Genomic DNA, 21,101 nt, shown 5'->3' on the forward strand with positions numbered 1-21,101 from the left:
CTTTATAAAGCAGCAAATCTTTCCTAATGTATAATTGTATACACACATATATTTAATTATAAAAAAAAAATTTTTTTTTTAATCCCCCCCCCTTTTTTTTTTAAATTAAATTCAGGAAATTAACCTGAGCTACTTAGGTGGTGCGTTGTAAATATAACAGTTATTGTTTAATTAGCCTTTGTACCTGTACTGATGATTCCTGTGATACTCAGGTGAAAATTCTACAAATAAAGAATAATTTACGTGAGTTAATTCCGTTATTATAATAGTTAGTAATATGTCTACTCAAGGTATTTCCTTACTGAAACTTATCCCTAGTGTTCAAAGAATGAATAGGTCGGGAGTGAAATGGATGTGGCAACCTTATTAAGAAAGAGATCCACAAGAAGATGATGATGTGGAAAGAATATTGTGAGAATAAGAGTGAGAGGAGTTATGAGATATATAAAGCACTGGCCAGAAAAGTAACGAGTATTGTGAGGAAAGCTAAATTGGAGTATGAAAAGAAATTGGCTATGCAAGCTAAAGGCAATCCAAAAGAATTATATTGTTATGCTGCAAGCAAAAGAAAGAATTAATGTGGAAGAATAACTTTATTGAATGCAGATGGTACTCGAGCTTTGGAAGCTAATGAGATTGTTCAGTTAATGAGTGCTTCTTCTCCCTTCTATGTGTTAGGCCTACTGGCCTGTTACAGAGCTATCTTCAGCCCTTATAAGTCATGCCCATCCTGAGGATAAGGTGACTACCCTATGCCTCCCAGTATATTCTATGGCTGTAGCTGTGTGTGTGTTCATGAGGCCAGTTTGTCTGCTTGCAGGAGGAAAACCCCCAGATAAACTGGGAAGAAAAACCCTGCTGTTCACACCCAAGACTGGCTAACATGTCTATGTCTGAGAAAGATCCTTAAGCTCCTGAAGTCGGTGATGGGAATCAAACCCACTAGGCTAACTGCACAGACCTGAATAGTGCTCACTTTGCTAAGATAGATCAATCAGGTGTCAGTATGTAATGTGGTGCACAGTGCTAATGCTACATTGGAAGAGTTAGGGGCGTTATGTCCAATTCTTGGTTTTTTATTGTACAATGGTTGTATTTTATTCTATCTTTTCTAACCTAAACCTTCTTCTATATTAACCTTATTGGCTGCGCCATTTATGTTGTAATTTTTTCTTCCTTATTATAACTATCCTACTGGCTGCGCCATTTATGTTGTATCGCTTCTTCTTATTCACATTTATTTTAAACCTTTGTTGCTTTATCTCCGTAATTCACTATTGGGTAGCACATGGTACCTCTGAGGGACAGTGGAATTTCCTCGAGATAGAGGCAGTATCAGAGTGTCTAAGATTTACCTCTCGTAAAACGCCAAGAAATTTATTTGTTTCGCTGCGCCACTTAGCGCTATTAGATTATTAAACATTAACAACCAAGAGGTAATCTCTGGACAGTACTACTAAATGATATCTATCAACTCTGCAGACATGGCCAAAATATACCCTTTTCAAATATCCCGCATAGGTTCGCATTAATATTTTATAAGCAGTGCATTGGATTCCAGAAATTACAGAAAGTCTTTGTTAGAATCAAAAGCAAGGTTTATTATACTCAAAAGTTGATACACATAATAACATAAATTAAAATCCCATCTTAAGGGAGTTTCAGACAAGGTATATAAAATTCAAACACTACTATTACACTTAACAAATATTATACAGTAGCTTCCTAAAGTATGAATTATATTAACCTTCGCTAATGCATTAATCATGTACTATTATCACAGTCAATCTAAGACTTCGTAGCTCTGTCAGACTACACAAGATAACATTCATATCTTTCACAATCTCTTTATATTATGCCAATTCTGTACTCTAAACATATCCTTAATTTCATTCAATATAAAGGCGAACATTAACACAACAACAGATAGTAAGGTAAAATCAATATTCTTCTAAAGTCTTAGCAATACAATCCTATCCTAGATCATTAATGTTCTTCCTCTATAACATATTAACGTGACACAAATCTTTCATTCCTATTCAGAGTAACACAAACAAAGTCTACTTATCTTCCCTTTTCAGTTCTTTAGTGCTTCATAGGTTCATAGGAAGCTGGCCTTCTGTGGACAGCCAGACTTGTTTCTTTTCACGGCGAATACGGCCGCCAAGACCGTAGCTGCCTATCGGGAGCCGACATCGAGGCACCCTCACCCTCCGCCACCACGAGGGACGAACACACAGGAAATCCAGGGAGAAAAAAGCCTTGTTACAGGGTTGCATGACCCTTATATTTCCCCTTTTCTTCTCGGTGATTCTCGCCCTTTTCGATGACCGGCCGACTCAGACTTGCCATTACGTCACGGTGTCCATTCTCTGCCCTGCTCATTGCACGTACGCTGACGTCACGTTGTTTACTTGGGGCGAGCCGCTTCCTCGCGTACATCTCCGTAACCTTTGGACTTGACTCCCCCCAACTGTTGAATTTGTGCTTACATTTTATAATTCTTTTATACATATTTCATAATGCTCTGCTAATGTTTTACACTTTTAATATTGAATTAACCACATTCATGAATGGCACAAAATACATACTCATTTAATCTTTTCATAACAGAACATACTTGATTTACATATACATAATACTTAATTTTCACTTAGAGGCAATTTACTGTATTTATCTCATTCTTTTGTTTGGAAAAGCATGTTAGACTGTGATAAGATAGAAATTCATAAATTTCCACTCTATCACAATCTAACAGGGGTTCATGAAAATGAGATTGAAGAGCTGTTGCATAACCTGGATAAGAATTTGTCTATAGGGACAGATGGAATATCGGCTGGTTTGCTGAATTGGCTACGCCTTTCACATATGTGTAAAACTTGAATCTCAGCTCAGGAATGATACCACAGGAATGGAAGGAATGTATGAGAGTTCCATTGCACAAGGGTGGTGCAAAATCTGATGTTTTTAACTACCAACCTATCAGTATCTCTGGTGTGGTAGTGAAGATTTTAGAGAAGTTGGTAAGAAATCACATACAGAAATAGGTAGACAAACATGCTATACTCTGCAAGGAACGGCATGGTTTTACTAAAGGAAGATCATGTTTTAGCAATTTGCTCATATTTTATAACAATGTTACAGCTGTGTTGGATACAGGGAATGAGTACACTATGATAATGTTGGATTTTTCTAAGGTATTTGATAGGATACCACACGAATGGCTGTTGCATAAACTGGAGAATATCGGATTGGAATATAAACTCTTGACTTGGATCAGGGGATGGTTGACAGACAGATATCAAAAAGTGGTATGCAGTGGGCGTGAATCTGCCAGATTTAAGGTGACCAGTGGTGTATCGCAGGGTTCAGTCCTTGGACCATTATTGTTCAATCTATACATTAATGACATCACGCAGGATCTAACATCAGATGTGCAATTGTTTGCCAATGATGTGAAGATTGGCAGGGCAATCAGGGATGCTACTGATATTCAGCAATTACATTTTTTTTTTATTATTCTTATTCGTGTGGGGTTTCCCTCGTTCCTCGACCACCCCTTAGGAATGGTTGAGCCTTCCTAATGAGGGATTAAGTACTATATTATCCTATGACTGTAACCTGTGTGTGTTCATGGGGCTGGTTTGCCTGCTTGCGGGATGAAAAACCCTAGATAAACTTGGGAAAAAACCCTGCTGTCCATTCCCAAGACTGGCTTACTTGGTTATGGCTGAGGAAGATCCTTAAGCTCCTCATATCATTGACGGGAATTGAACCAAGGACACTCCTTCCCCGGGCATATGGTTGCGAAGTGCATAGCCACTATGCAAATTACAAAATGATTTGAATAGATTGGACATTTGGGCAAACGAAAATGGCAGTCACTTTAATGTTAGTAAGTGTTAAGTTATGCACCTTGGCATGATTAGAGTTCCAGTGGCATGTTATATTAGGGGGATTATGCTACAAGAAACTGAAGAGGCAAGGTATCTCGGTATATTGGTGGATAGGAATTTAAAGTTCAACGGTCACATAGCAAAAATTGCAAATACAACTAAGAGGATAATTGTGATGCTGAAGCGAACATTGACGTGCAAGGTTAAAGAAGTTATTTAGCCTCTTTATAAGGCTTTATTATTATGATTATGTGACACCTCCAGGGAGTCCAAAGACTCATCAAGGAAGAGTGTGGCAACAGCATTGATTTCTCCTTCCAACTACTAACCATGCTCAAAATAGCTTAACTTTTTTGCGAGCCATTTGTAGCAGAGGCTTGACCAATCTTTGCTGGCCTTTATACACCAGGATTATTGTGTGCAGATTTGTTCTCCTGGGTTCCGAGGGGATTAAGAAACTGAGGAAAGGGTGCAAAGAAGATTACGAACATTATATCCAGATTATGGGATCTAGATTATGAGGACAGATTGTGAGTGTGTGGATTGCAGACTCTTGTTAACAGGAGAAAGAGGGTGATATGATAGTGGTCTATGAACTTTTGAATGGGTGTTATAGGATATCAACTGATGATATTTTTTGTTATATGGAAGGTGGGGAGAGGGGGCGTCCATGTTCAAAGTGCTCCATAAAGAAGGTGGTAATAGCATTTCTTTACATACAATGAGGAACCAGCTTCTGAAAAGCTGGTTCCTCATTGTATGGCTTTATAAAGAAATATGTGAAACTTTACTTCACTCTCCTAACTTAAACAGATCCAATGGTCTACGTGTATTCCCTTTGTGGGAGATAGTATGTTTTAAATCAGCTAAGCTATCGTAACTTTTTAATTGTATATAAACAGGTATCCCTTGATTAACGCAATTAATTAATCCTTTGATGTTACCACGTATATCAAAATCGCATTAATCAAATATAATAATCAATGCTAAAAATTACAATTCGTCCATGATCGATTACTGTATTAATGATTAGTTTTATATGGTACTCTTTTAGGAAAGATAAAAAGTGAATGCAAAGTAAATGTTTAATAAATGCTTGTACCTACATTAGTCACTGCAATTTTTTTTTATCAAAGACAGTTATCAAGAATCATTTGAACACTTTTAGTTTTTGCCTATCAGCATGAATTCTACGATAACAAGCAAAATGACTCTGTAGACCTCAGCAAAAACAAGCATTCTTCGATTAACATCTGGATCCATATCCATTACTTGCTGCTTAAGCAATTCTAAACTTCAAAATATTCCATCCAGTTCTTTGATTGTTATCTCTTTTGGAACCTCATCTTCACATTCCATTTGTTTGTTATCTTCATATGTGCGCTGAAATCTTTTCAATTTGAATCCAATAATTCTTTAACATCTTCTGCATCAACACCATCAAAACCAAGGTCTTCACCAATCGCAACGATTTCTTCAAACCACATTATTCACAGGATTTTGAAACCACCTAAATCATTACCGCATTCTGGCAAAACGTATTTCCAAACAGCTCTCATGCAGCTAGAAGACACTTGCTCCCATGAGTCATGAATGTTTTCAATTGCGTGTTTAATGTTAACATTTTTCCCAAATTCTTGGAGCGTAATCACATTTTCTCCCGTTGTTGTTTCTACCCTTTGAGAATGTCTTTTTAAGAAAATAGGCTTTGAACCTTACAATGATTCCAATGTCCATGGGTTGTAGTAACGATGTCGTATTTCATAAAAAAATATAAATAAAATAAAACTTTCACATTCTCAAACAGATCATTAAGAGAATTTGGATGAACTTCTTTTTAGAATGAAAAAATTTATGAAGAACGTTATTTGTAAATACAGCAGAACAATTGGAGCTTGTAATACACTGAATCTTAATGCTTAATGGGAGAAATGATGTCTTCATGGTCATGACTTTTTTTCTCTCAGCCAGGAAACACTCCTTGAGGTTTGCATGTTTTTGCATGGTAAATATAAAGGCACGTTAATCAAAACTCTTGCCACGTATATAAAGGGATTGTCGCAATTAATTTCGCTGCATTAATCAAATCCTGCATTAAGCAAGGGATACCTGTATATGTTATTTATTTATCTAATTTTTATTTTTTTTTAAAATAAGTTAGGAAATTTAATGACCTTTTTTTGTTATCTTATTTTAGCTATTTGGATGGTGTCTTTTGGAATTGTCAGTTATTGTTTAATTAGCCTTGTTACATGTACTGAAGAGTACTGAAGATGCCTGTGATACGCAGGCAAAAATTCTGCTAATAAATAATATTTTACGTGAGTTAATTCCGTTATTATAATTTTAAGTATTATGTCTACTCACGGTATTTCCTTACTGAAACAGAAAGCTGACTACCCAATTACAGAGGGTGGCAATCTGTACTAGTGGTCACTGATTAACTATGGGCCTCTAAGTAGTGGAGAAATTGGCCATTGATTACTTCCTTGTTTATTTTGAAAAGGACACAGGTGATGGCAGACTTCTATCACCCTTTATTGGAATAGGATGGATATTGTAGAAATGATGTAGGATGGGTGTTAGCTCTGGAGCACAATGTTCGAGAACAATTGGAGAGATGCCATCGGGACCAGAAGACTTTTTTTAGTGTCCAAGTTATTTAGTAATTTTCTGATCTTTTTTGGTAGGAAAACTACAGGAGGCATACATTGTTTGGATTTTGAGGAAAAGAGTGATGCTAGGAGGTCAGCTTGGGGTGAAGTAACAGTGGTGCAGTCAGGAAGACAGAGAGGTTGAAGTGCAGGTGAGAAGTTGCATCGAACAGCTTTATGGAACCAGAAGGTGTGGCTTCCAGTTGGACAGGAAGCATGTTTCTCCTGTTGGCCTTTATGAAATTAGATTTGGATCAGCTAATGACTGATTTTCATATTTTTTTTCTTGATTTAGTCAGAGTATGAAGCTGGAATTCTTGATGCAAGCCTCATGTGGTAAGCTGAATTGTTTTCTTCACCTACTTTGATACATTTTTAATTGAACCAGGACTTGAAAGCAGATAAGGAGTATGTGTTGAATGGAGGCTTTCATGCTTCAGAAAATAAATTCTGGGACTCATTCACAATAGATCTTATGGTCAGATGAGCAGAAGCAGTGGTCAGACCAAGGAAAGTAAATTCCAGAGGTCATCCCAGTTCCCAGTTGGCTCCTTTGTTATGCCAGAGAAATGGGAAGTTAGGAATGTTTGGAGGATTGGTGTTCTATGACAGAAGAGACTTGTATGAGATCGTGGTCTGCATTTCTGAGAGGTCATCTCTCTTCTCAGCAACTCCTTAAAGGGTTTCTAAGTAGGTTTGTCATAACTTGAATGGTATCACTCATACTGCACAGAGAAGAAAAAGGGAGAGACAAACCAGAATCCCTGCTCTGGAGACCAAACATGGCATTTGCCACTTCAGATCTCCACTAAGCCAGGTGGTGGTATTTCACCAGTTGATATAGAAATCTACACCTAGACATACTTCTATTATTCATTTGTAATTATTTTTCAATATAATATAGTTGTTTTTGCTTTTAAATGAATTTCTGGTTGGCTTCATAGTTCATTTAATTTCATTCTAAATACTATTAATTTATTATTGTGCGATCACATCACTTTCAGAAAGTTCAAGATTATTGAGTGACATAAAAGGATCCCAATAACTAAACAATAAATAACAAAAACTTATATTTCTGCTTATACATAGCGATCCTGTTAATGTGGTGTGACTCAGACACTGAAAGAGATTCCTGCTCAGCGCTTTCACCGTGCTGTATGACACATGTAAATGTTCTGTGGAGTTGGAGATTATTTTGAATCTGTAATTGACAATTCCAAATATAGTTTTTTGTTTTGATATAATAAGTGTTGTCTCATTGCTTAATGGGCACACTGTGTATATATTAATTGAAAATGCACTTTCAGCATCCAGTGGTAGCCATTAACCACCCAACTGTTGAGAATTTATTTTTCGCTTTGTTAAACTATAATAAATTTAGTTTAATCTTTTATCCAAGTGTGAGCAAACAAAGTTTGCCCCTGAAAATATCATCAGAACTGAGCTAAGATGGTGCAACACCAGGCAACTCGTTGCAAAGGTGAATGAAGCTATCATCACTCCTACTTAATATCTCCCATAATGCAAAGCACATCTCCTTTTGGACATGTATGATGCTATGCATTAGGGTAAGGGCCACTACCCAGACCGGTTTCGACCTTTATTGAGGTCTCGTCAGTGGGAGCCAGGCCCAGGAATGGAGACGCAAACTTTGTTTGCTCACACTTGGATAAAGGATTAAACTAAATTTATTATAGTCTAACCAAGTGAAAAATAAACTCTCAACGTCTTTCTCTGAATCCAGAGTAATTTAATAATAAGGTGACCTCCATTATTATTAATAATTAATAATAACGGAGGTCATTCTTACCTTTTGGCAACTCCTATAGGTAAGGATGACCTCCATTGCTTCTGCCTTGGTATCTCCATTCCTGGGCCTGGCTCCCACTATCGAGACCTCAATAAAGGTCGAAACCGGTCTGGGTAGTGGCCCTTACCCTAATGCATAGCATCATACATGTCCAAAAGGAGATGTGCTTTGCATTATGGGAGATATTAAGTAGGAGTGATGATAGCTTTGTCCACCTTTGGCAACGAGTTGCCTGTTGTTGCACCACCTTACCTCAGTCCTGAAAATATTTTCAGGTGCAAACTTTGTTTGCTCACACTTGGATAAAGGATTAAACTAAATTTATTATAACCACCCAACTAGCCACATGGATCAAATATATGCTTTGTATCCATATAATTTTTTTTCTATAATATCCAAAGATTATATTGACTTCACTGATCATGTTGCATCCATTGTCTGTTGGAGAAAATATAGATGACCTATCATCTGATAATGATACAATATTGTTTCAAATAACCAAGAAATCACATTATTTAATGACAAATTTTAGTATAATATTAACGTCATTTCAAAAAAGGATATTGAAGAGATAAGAAATAACATTCATAAAAATATCAAAACCAGTGCTATTATTTTTATGCCTCCATTCAGTAGTGCACTCAGGGTTCAATCTTTGTGGCGGCCCAAGCTGAGTGGACGATTTGAGAATACACACTATGCATCACATACGACCTGTGACTGAGCATTTTCTGCAATGATCGCTAATTTATAAGTAGTATAGAAATAGAAGACATGACACAACATAAATTAAAAAATGAATTTTATTAATTAGGAAAAGATCTTTGGAAAATTTTCTAGTGTTTTTTGCTTTTTCTTTGGGAGGGGCCAGGGCCCCATGCCTCCCCACCCCCTTGGTGCACCACTCTCTCCATTGATGTAGTGATTCCTTCCAGAAGACTGTTGTTATATTCATCATTTCTATTGGAATATTGTAATTCTACTAATAAAATCCTACCGGCTGCGCCATTGTTATATCTGTAATTCGTCGTCTGGTTTATCATTATATCCTTTGGTTTCATATAATGTTATTTCGTAAGTCGTAAGTTCAATCTTATTATACATTAATTTACTGTCTCTAGAATCTATCCTTTAGCTTACTCAAAACTTTGTACAATCAAAGTCCTACCGGTTACTCTATTGTTATGTCGCTATCTCACTATGTTATATCTTATTCTACCTCTATAATAACTCTCCTTCTAATCTATTGTCGTGCTCCTAAAATTCAGATTTTGTTTCCTCTTCGGATATTGGCAAAATTTATATTCCGCTGCGCCAGCCAATATCCTATAACAGAAGAGACTCTTATTCAGGGAAATAATTCAGAATTTAAAAGGATACACACAATAATTTATCTCTCGCTAGCGCTGTGCAGATTCAATTTGCAGTCGTAGACCGAATCTCACTTAAACAGTTATATCTAAATTCCTTCCTGCCAAAAAGGTTCAATTTCATAAGTGGTGGTTTGAATTCATAATCAGGCATAACTCAGGTATAAGGTACAAAACATGTTTATTGGAAAACACAAAACATTTACAGTTATGTAAGCTTAAATACTCAATAGATCAAAATTCACTCTAAGTTAAGGGTAATACAAAGTACAATGAATCAGAGCAAGTTAAATCCTTCGATTATGAAAGGATAAGATTAGCTTTAAGCAAAGTACTACTACTATATAATTTCCTTCACAAGTTACTCACAGAATACTTATTTAACACTTTCATTAATACTCTATCAATGATTACCTTAATTCTAAATTTCATTCAAGCAAGTCTAGCCATTCACAAATCACTGCCTATTTAACAACTCATCTTTGTTCCACAAGGGATTAATTAATTCAGTCAAATTCTCACTAAAAGTTCTCTACTAGTGTCCTTTAGTTACAACACACACAAATTTCTTGTTCTTCTAAACAAAATTTTAACATAGAATGAAAACTCTTACATTACCGGATCCTTTCAGATTTCATGCCGCCATCTCATGTAGGTCTGGGTTACCGTACTGCATATTCTTTTGGCTGTCTTTGCGCCTGGCGATGTACTACGCTTTTTCTTCTAATCGTTTCCGACTGTTGCGTGCTGTCTACCGCTCCGCAGGAAACTTTCTCCAATGGGACATTCTGCTAAGGCTCGATTCCACATGGGCCGTCATATCGCGATCAGCTCTGCTTGAAAATCTTCAAGCATTCTCGAGACAAGAACCTACCGTCCATCATTACCGTAGCCGACCCACCACTCTCTCACGAATCCTCTGACAAACTCGCCCTAAAACTCGAATCCGGCACTCGAAGATCAAAAGGTCAAAAAGCCTCCTAAAACAGTGTGCTTCGTCTTTTATTCGCCCTATTCGGGCGCCCTCTATTCAATGCAGTTTTCACCCACGAACCCCATCGTTCATGCCCCTTGGGTGATCCTACACTCTCACTAACCTGTCCGGTTACATTATTCTAGGAAGGTGCTCTGACGTCATATTTCCGCGTAGGTATAGCCTCCATTGCTACGCTCGACTCATACCGATTATACGTGATTATTCTGGATTACTATTATAAGCTTTTCTCAGAATTTCGCAACGTACTAGACAGCCTACTTGGGAATTACAAATAACCTAACAGTAACTCTCACTATATCGCACACATGGACTATACATTATTACAAAACATAAAACAACACTTTATAATTATTAGTTGATGTGCAGATATCTCCTTAATAAGTAGTAGTTTATTATGTTAAATCCTGAATGAAGAATGTGCTTGTAAAGCTCTGCATTCAGGATCTAACAAAGATCTTTGGAAAATTTTCTAGTGTTTTTTGCTTTTTCTTTGGGAGGTGCCAGGGCCCCTTGCCTCCCCACCCACTTGGTGCCCCACTCTCTTCATTGATGTAGGAGACTTCCAGAAGACTGTCTATATTTTGATATAATTGTTGATTCTTGATGTTCATTGGTAATACCAACATAAAGAGGGTATTACCAGTGATTTTCATTGATCTTTTTGGAAGTTTTATTTAAATCTGAAACTTTCAGGCATTAATGTTTAGCAGAGTAGAATAAATGTTTTCATCTACCCTTATGAAGCCAGTTTAAATTAATATAAACATGCATTGCCATTAATCATGCTTTTTTTTTTCCCTGTTGCATATAAACCCTGTTTTTAATTAATAGCAAAATAGCAAGCTTTTTATATAATACTTTACATTGGCACACAAAATCTGATAGAGGTTGAAATAAATTTCACTGTATATTCAAGTTAATTTTTCAAGTTAATCTTATTAACCACCCAAACAACCATATGGATGAAATTTATCAAATAATTTATATTCATCATCATCATCAAATTCCTGCCATGAACCCTCAAGAGGTGTACAGGATATGATAGTACAACATGAAAAAAATTACATCATTACTAACTTCCTATCTACAATTTTCCTCCAAATCAGTCTGTTACTTGTCAAGACTCCAACATTATCAGATCTTATATTTCTATTGTCTAAGGCACTTTGTACTGTATCAATCCACCTATATCTTGTTCTTGTTGAGAGGCTTATACGCTGGTTAAACATGATAACTAATATTTAAGGAATTGACAGCGTATACTAGAAATATAGATTAAATAAACTTTAATATATACTTTCCGATATTTCGGCGAACGTCACATTGCCATCTTCTTGGGAACTTACTAAAAGACACGTGCACACAAGTACTAATAACAGCAAATGAGACTGAAGCTGGGAAGCTAGCGTTTCCTAAAGTCCTGATGGTACCCCCTGGCAGGCTATATTGGTAGTTCTTGGCCTTTGGGCTGAAGTTCTTCTGATAAAAGTTTCCCAAATTTGGGGCAGTTTCATGCATCCAAATTTGTTGAGGTTTGGCATGTTCCTAAGGGCCGAGGCTGATTCTGTGAATAGTCTTTCATACTTGAACTTGCTGCGGTGTATTACTGTGGCTTTCTTCCATCTTATTTTGTGGCGAGTATCCAGAGCGTGGTCTGCAAGCCCAGAGTGGCTGTACTGGTAAAATCGGATGTAATCCTTGTGTTCTGAGATTCTGATATTAGCTGTCCTGCCTGTTTGGCCAAAGTAGGATAGTTTACAGCTGCAAGGGACCTGGTATACACCAGGTAGGTCTAGGGGAAGTGGTTGGTCTTTGGTGGAGCGGATAAGGGATGCCAGTTTTCTATGTGGTCTGTAACAAGTGGTCAAGTCATGTTTTTTTAGGATTTTATTGATTTTTTCCGAGGTGCCTCTGATGTAGGGAATTGTGATAGATTTAGAGTAATCTTTTTTGTGAATTGGAGGGGGTGGTGGGTTGTGGATAACTGGGTTAAGTATTTTTTGGAGGGGGTAGCCGTTGGCTGAGAAAGTGTCACGGATGTGATTTAGTTCAGTGGTTAGGGCTTGATCATTAGAACAGATTATTTTTGCCCTGTTGAATAATGTTTTAATAACTCCATATTGTTGTGAGGGGGGGGGGGATTGTTGGTGAATGTATCTGCCTGTATGGGTGGGTTTTCTATAAACTGAGAAAACCAAGGTTCCATCAGGTTGGCGGGTGACTAGTGTGTCTAGGAAGGGGAGGTTATTGTTTTCCTCTTTTTCCAGGGTGAATTTGATTCTAGGGTGTTGGTTGTTCAAGTGTGTTAGGAAGGAGAGGAGTGAATCCGGGCCATGTGGCCAAATAGCGAAAACATCATCAACGTAGCGAAGCCATATGGTAGGTTTTTGTGGGGCTGAGTTTAAGGCTTTCTCTTCAAACATCTCCATGAAGAAGTTGGCCAAGGGTGGGGAAAGTGGTGAACCCATGGCTGTCCCCTCTATGTGTTTGTAGAATTTTTCCTGCCAAACGAAATAGCCTGAGTTCATTGTAAACTGAAATAGGGCTGAGATATCGGGAGGAAATTTTGCTTGGATTAGCTCTAAGGTTTCTTTGAGGGGGACATTCGTGAATAGGGAGGAGACATCAAAACTGACCATTATGTCATTATGTTGGAGTGTAAGGTTTTCTATACTGGCTTTGAAGTGGGCTGAGTTTTTTATGTGTGATGGTGTATTGCCAGTATAGTGTGAGAACGCTTTGGCTAAATGCTTGGCTAGTTTGTAAGTGGGGGAAATCAATGCCATCCACTATGGGACGTAATGGCACATTTTCTTTGTGTATTTTTGGGAGCCCATATACAGGGTGTTCGGGATAAATTTGACAGTTTCGTAAGGAAAAAGAAAATCTTCTTTGTATCTATTAAATTTAATGAATTGACAAAAAAACATTACAGGCAGAGTTAATTACAATACTATCAACAAGATTTACTCAAAATAACCATCATTAGCATCGATCACAGCTTCAATTCTGCTTCGGAACCTCGAACAAGCTGATGCTACAGTCTCCCTGGGAAGGGCCGCAAAAACTGTTTTAATTTTATCCATTAACTGGGCTTTTGTATTACTGGAAGTGCGATTGGTGTCTTTTTCAACTGCGCCCCATACAAAATAATCCATGGGGTTAAGGTCTGGGGAGTTTGGAGGCCAAACATTTGGACTGGTGAAGTCGTAGAAATTTTCAGACAACCATTTTTGACTTTTCCCAGAGGTGTGGCAAGGGGTCGAATCCTGCTGCCATACATACGGCCTACCATTGGCTACCCTTGTTATCCAGGGCTTGACTACAGTTAGCAACTCCACGAACAAAGCCCGAATTCCAATGCCAGGGTTCTTCAACACCTGTTCCTGCAGATTTGCGAGGAATTCTGCTGTACGAACGCAATCAGATCGTCTGCTAGGGATCTTTCTTCTTGCTACATCCTCGTAGTCACCATTGCAAGTCTCTAGTTCATGCCTGATTGTTTTTACTGTATTCAGGGAGCATTGGGCAGCAGTCGTAATATCCTTATTTTGATGGCGGGCACGAATCATCATGATACAAGTTATTCTCTTCCATGATTCAGGTAGGTTCCAGCTATCCATCCTTTCTGACATCTTGTATATGAATGAAGAAGGGTCCAAACTTTTAAATGAAGAGAAGTGTGTGTTAATACATGTAACTTACGGAAAAATAGAATTAATTATAAATATGTCAAATTTATCCCGAACACCCTGTATGTGCGGGGGGGGGGGGTCTAGAGTTATAGGGTTTTAGTCTGTTGGTAATCTCCACAGGCCAAGAAGTGACCTTCTTAAGGAGCCTATGGAGTTTTCTAATTTGTGAGTTGGTGGGATTTTAATCAATGGGGAGGTTTAGTAAGTAAGTAAGTTCTTTTAGTAAGTTCCCAAGAAGATGGCAATGGCAATATTAAAGTTTATTTAATCTATATTTCTAGTATACGCTGTCAATTCCTTAAATATTAGTTATCATGTTTAACCAGCGTATAAGCCTCTCAACAAGAATAATGATCATCCACGGAGATCTCTTCGCACGCAAGGCCCGCCATTACGGCAAACTGAAGCTGAAATTATCCAGACAACTTAACCGTCTGGCATTCCTAAAACGCGGCCGGGATAATCATGTCATCCCGAACTGTGTCAAATTTAAACACCGCTTCATCTCACAGAAAGCTCTCCGTATTTACAACCGCGCTAGCCAGGCATTACTTCGGGAGCAAATTACCGCCACACGCGGTTCCCTAGCCGACATAAACAGCGCTATATCAACACTGGAAAATGAGCTTTTACTTACGCTGAATCACGAGCTTTGGTCGATACTACATGACATCTCGTGTACGGCAACTAAAAAAGAATTTGAACGAGTACGAAGCCGACATATCAACAAGTTTGATAAATTAACAAAGAACTCGGCACCCAAACTACAAACCAACACTTTTGTTAACCTATCGTCAGCCACCTTAAAGCCAGAAGCACTCCACGCTCTGTCACGTGGTCACAACTTCGCCATTGCTCCTAGGAAATTACCGGCCGAGGAATTAATGATTCAAATTGAACGCGGGATTCGCCAACTGCCTAACCACATCGCCAACGATATCAGATTGGATGTAGCCTGTGTTCTCAACAAAGCAAAACCTCCAAAATCCAACATATCCAGTAGTGAATACAAGGCACTACAAGAATTGAAAAGAAACAAAAAAATAGTGATCAACAAAGCGGATAAGGGAAACGCCACTGTGGTACTTAATCTTAAAGATTACACAGGTAAGCGTTCCACTTACCTCCCCATTGATTACAATCCCACCAACTCACAAATTAGAAAACTCCATAGGCTCCTTAAGAAGGTCACTTCTTGGCCTGTGGAGATTACCAACAGACTAAAACCCTATAACTCTAGACCCCCCCCGCATATATGGGCTCCCAAAAATACACAAAGAAAATGTGCCATTACGTCCCATAGTGGATGTCATTGATTCCCCCACTTACAAACTAGCCAAGCATTTAGCCAAAGCGCTCTCACACTATACTGGCAATACACCATCACACATAAAAAACTCAGCCCACTTCAAAGCCAGTATAGAAAACCTTACACTCCAACATAATGACATAATGGTCAGTTTTGATGTCTCCTCCCTATTCACGAATGTCCCCCTCAAAGAAACCTTAGAGCTAATCCAAGCAAAATTTCCTCCCGATATCTCAGCCCTATTTCAGTTTACAATGAACTCAGGCTATTTCGTTTGGCAGGAAAAATTCTACAAACACATAGAGGGGACAGCCATGGGTTCACCACTTTCCCCACCCTTGGCCAACTTCTTCATGGAGATGTTTGAAGAGAAAGCCTTAAACTCAGCCCCACAAAAACCTACCATATGGCTTCGCTACGTTGATGATGTTTTCGCTATTTGGCCACATGGCCCGGATTCACTCCTCTCCTTCCTAACACACTTGAACAACCAACACCCTAGAATCAAATTCACCCTGGAAAAAGAGAAAAACAATTACCTCCCCTTCCTAGACACACTAGTCACCCACCAACCTGATGGAACCTTGGTTTTCTCAGTTTATAGAAAACCCACCCATACAGGCAGATACATTCACCAACAATCCCCCCCCCCCCCTCACAACAATATGGAGTTATTAAAACATTATTCAACAGGGCAAAAATAATCTGTTCTAATGATCAAGCCCTAACCACTGAACTAAATCACATCCGTGACACTTTCTCAGCCAATGGCTACCCCCTCCAAAAAATCCAAAAAATACTTAACCCAGTTATCCACAACCCACCACCCCCTCCCCTTCACAAAAATGATTACTCTAAATCTATCACAATTCCCTACATCAGAGGCACCTCGGAAAAAATCAATAAAATCCTAAAAAAACATGACTTGACCACTTGTTACAGACCACATAGAAAACTGGCATCCCTTATCCGCTCCACCAAAGACCAACCACTTCCCCTAGACCTACCTGGTGTATACCAGGTCCCTTGCAGCTGTAAACTGTCCTACTTTGGCCAAACAGGCAGGACAGCTAATATCAGAATCTCAGAACACAAGGATTACATCCGATTTTACCAGTACAGCCACTCTGGGCTTGCAGACCACGCTCTGGATACTCGCCACAGAATAAGATGGAAGAAAGCCACAGTAATACACCGCAGCAAGTTCAAGTATGAAAGACTATTCACGGAATCAGCCTCTACCCTTAGGAACATGCCAAACCTCAACAAATTTGGATGCATGAAACTGCCCCAAATTTGGGAAACTTTTATCAGAAGAACTTCAGCCCAAAGGCCAGGGGGCACCATCAGGGCTTTAGGAAATGCTAGCTTCCTAGCTTCAGTCTCATTTGCTGTTATTAGTACTTGTGTGCACGTGTCTTTTAGTAAGTTCCCAAGAAGATGGCAATGTGACGTTCGCCGAAATATCGGAAAGTATATATTAAAGTTTATTTAATCTATATTTCTAGTATACGCTGTCAATTCCTTAAATATTAGTTATCACCTATATCTTGGTCTTCCTCTGGGTCATTTTGCTGCCAACCTCGCAGAGAACACTTGTTTTGCTGATCTTTCTTCGCCCATTCTGTTTAAGTGACCATACCACCTGAGATTAGCTCTGCTAATGCATTCCTGGATGTTGACAATGTCAGGTTCTTTCCTAATATCCTCGTTTTTAATATGATATTGCCAGTGATGACATCTGTTCATGCCTATAATCTTTCTCACGACTCTCATATCTGTGGTCTCTAGTCTTTGGTCAAGTGTTAAAACAATACAAGACAGTGTTAAAACTGGTTTGAACACTGTCTTGTATACAGCTAATTTAGTGTTCCGACTAATTTCTCTCTTATTCCATATGAATTTATTCAATTGACTTCCTACCATACCAGCTTTGCTGATTCTGTTGCCTATTTCTATATTTAATTTACCATCTTCAGTAAAAATCGTGCCTAAGTAGCTGAAATGTTTTACTTGTTCCACAGGTTCTCCATTCACAACACAGTTGACATTTTCAATGATTCTGCCTATTTTCATTGTCTTTGTCCTTTTATTGCTGACCTTCATACCATATCTATTACAACAGCTATTCAATTTAGTCAGAGAATCTTGTAGCGGATTTATTTAGAAGTATAACATCATCCACATAAAGCAAAGAGCTGACATTAACATCTCCAATTTTGATATCATGTTTAATATCACTTTCCTTCATAATGTGATCCATATAGATAATGAATAACAGAGTGGATAATGTACATCCTTGTCTCACACCAGATTTAACATTAAACCATCTTCCTGTATTTCCTTCGATTCTAACTGCTGACTTACAACTATAATAAAGACTAAGTATTGCTTGATATAATGTCCCATTGACACCATATAACTGTAGCATATTGAATATCTTCTCTTTTGGCACCTTGTCATATGCCTTTTCCAAATCGACAAAACTTAAAAAACAGATCTCAGTTATATTCCCATGCTTTCTCGACTATTTGTCGTAAAGTGAAGATCTGATCCTGACAGCCTCTATTTTACCTGAATCCAGCTTGTTCTTCACCAAGCTTTTCTTCCGCAATTCTTCTCAATCGTTTCTCAAGTATACTTGCATAGATCTTGCCAGGCACACTCAGTAGGGAAATACCTCTGTAATTCTCACATTCAGTTTTATTTCCCTTTTTATATATGGGTACTATGAGAGGTCTATTCCAAACATCGTGAATTCGTCTCTCTGTCCAGGCTTTCTGAACTATGCAGTGCAGCCACTGTAAGGCTCTTATACCACCATACTTCAGCATTTCTGGTTGAATATCATCTACTCCTGCTGCCTTTCCACATTTCAAGCCTTTGATGGCTTTTTCTACTTCAAGTATGGATATGTATTCCTGACTGCATGCCTGGTCAGTGTTTTTTACCACTGTGCTGTCAATCACTGCTTGTTTCATTTAGCAGTTTTTCAAAGTAATTACTCCATACTTCAAGGATATCTTTTTCTTCTGTTTTCATGTCACATTTATCATCTCTAACTCCTTTTACAGCACTCTTTCCTCCATTCCTAAGCTTCTTCAACAACCTCCAGAATATTTTGCCACCTTCTTGATATTTATTTTCTATATTCTTGCCAAAGTCCTCCCACTTTTGTTTAGCTAGTTTTACATGGTGTTTAGCATTCTTGCATTTGTCTCTGTATTTTCTAAGAGTACAAGCTGACTTATTTGACAGGAACTTTCGATATGCTTTCTTCTTTTCCTTCACTGCATTTTTAACTTCCTGTGTCCACCAGGGAGTTCTGATTTTTTTATCCTTGCAGACAACCTCACCACATGCCTCTCTGGCAGAATCAATGTTTTCTTCAGAGTTTGCCACTGAATCTCCAAAGTTTGATTCCTGTTCTCAAACTCTTTCATTTTTTTTTCAATAATCTTTGTGTATTTTAGTCTACAGTTCACATCTGAGAGCTGTTCAACTTTTATTCGCTTTAAAACTTTCTTACATGTTATTCTTTTCAATATGAAATTCAATTTTATTCTGCTCAAGACTAAATAGTGATCACTTCCAATTTCAAATCCTCTATACACTCCGGTATCCTGCACTAGGGAGAAAACATCACTATCAACAATAACATAGTGAATGAGACTTTTCTTATTCCTTGCCTCTTCTCTCCATGTGAATTTGTGCACATTTTTATGTTGGTGTTACTAATAACCAGTCCATGTCCTGAGCAGAAATCCAACAGATATTTGCCATTATTATTAGCTTTGCTCTTTTCTCCAAATTTTTCCAAAATATTTTTGTATGTCTGACAATCATTTCTTACTCTGCTATTTAGATCCCCAACAAGGACTAACTTTTCATTTTTTATTGTGTCAGTTGCTTTTTCTAAAGCCTCAAAAAATTCCTCCACTTCTCCCTTAATAGAACTTTCTGTGCGACCATAGGCACAAATAAGTCTCATTGTCCAGTTCCCCATTCTCATATTTGCCCACATTACTCTACTTGAGACTGCCTTCGATTCAAGAAGATTAGCCTCGTATTTTGTGTTGAATACTATGGCTACTCCTTCTTTTCCTTGATTGTCATTGCCTGAATATAATATTTTGTATTTTTTGCTCAGAAAGATCTCACCAGTTTTTGTCTTTTTTGTTTCAGTCACCCCTATTATATCGATCTGGTACTTATCTAATTCCTCAGCTAGCTCCATTTCTTTGCCAGTCAGTTTTCTTACGTTGGTAGTACCGATCTTTAACTCTGGTGATGTTGAGTTGGAGTTTGTTTTCAGATTTGTTCCAGTAGCTGACTTTTCGCTGTTCGCCCTGGTTCCCTGGCAAAAACAACGGGAGCGTTGTTTAACCGGGCGACACCCCAGCCGGCATGAAATTTTGTCATGTCGTACCATCATTTTTTTTTTTTATTTTGGTTTAACCAATAAGAATACAATTTGATCGGCTAAATCCCAAATTGCCAGCCCATCCTCGTTCGTTCAGTATCAAAGTAGATACCCAACAGGGTGCACCACGAGAAGGTGAGGATTGGACGTTAGGTCAGAAGTCCTGGTCGGTTCTCTGCATTCCTTTAAAGCATATGTTCAGGTCTCCTGTCAGTTATACAGCTTTGACCCTTAAGCACCCCGTAATTTATATTTTATATACATATTTCAGTGGCATCGTGTTTTAAAGGTATGTTTGGAGACAATTTTTTCAATTTGTTTATAGATATATTTCTGTTAGCAAAATCTCAAATATTAGATGCTATTACCAAAGAACAGATGATAATGAGTTAACTATTTAAAGAAAGAGTTATTTATTTTTTCATTTAGCACATGATACAGTGACATGAGGCTCATACAGTTATGTACAGCACCATATTAAGAAACTAGTATAATGCTGTTGTAATGTAATTTCTGTAAATTGTGTTCTTCTAGCTTTGCCTAATTGAGAGATGAAACAAAGTTTCTGGAAGAAAATCTCTGCCACCTACATTGTAAATCAGATAATTTAACTTCAATTGAAAAAACTTTGATAGAGATTCTTTTGATAGAGATCTTTCCAGCCAAAGAGCATTGTCGAAACTGACTGGGCTACAGTGGGATCTGAAATGACAAAGTTCCATGTTTGGGTGTTCAGATTATCTAACCCTTAATTCTTGTAGCAAGGCTTATACGTTGGTCAGACATAACTGGTAATTAACTTAGGGAATTAACAACGCATATAACGGATATTAAAGCAAACTTTACTGAATACCTTCAATATTTCGGCAACGTCACGTTGCCATTTTCAGGAACATACAAATATGGTATGTGCATGCAGGCACTAACAAAAGCAAATGAGGAAGAAG

Source organism: Typopeltis vanoorti, chromosome 19 (genome assembly GCF_054136105.1).
Source record: "Typopeltis vanoorti isolate ZY-2024b chromosome 19, IOZ_Tvanoo_1.0, whole genome shotgun sequence".
NCBI classification, from domain to species: domain Eukaryota; kingdom Metazoa; phylum Arthropoda; class Arachnida; order Uropygi; family Thelyphonidae; genus Typopeltis; species Typopeltis vanoorti.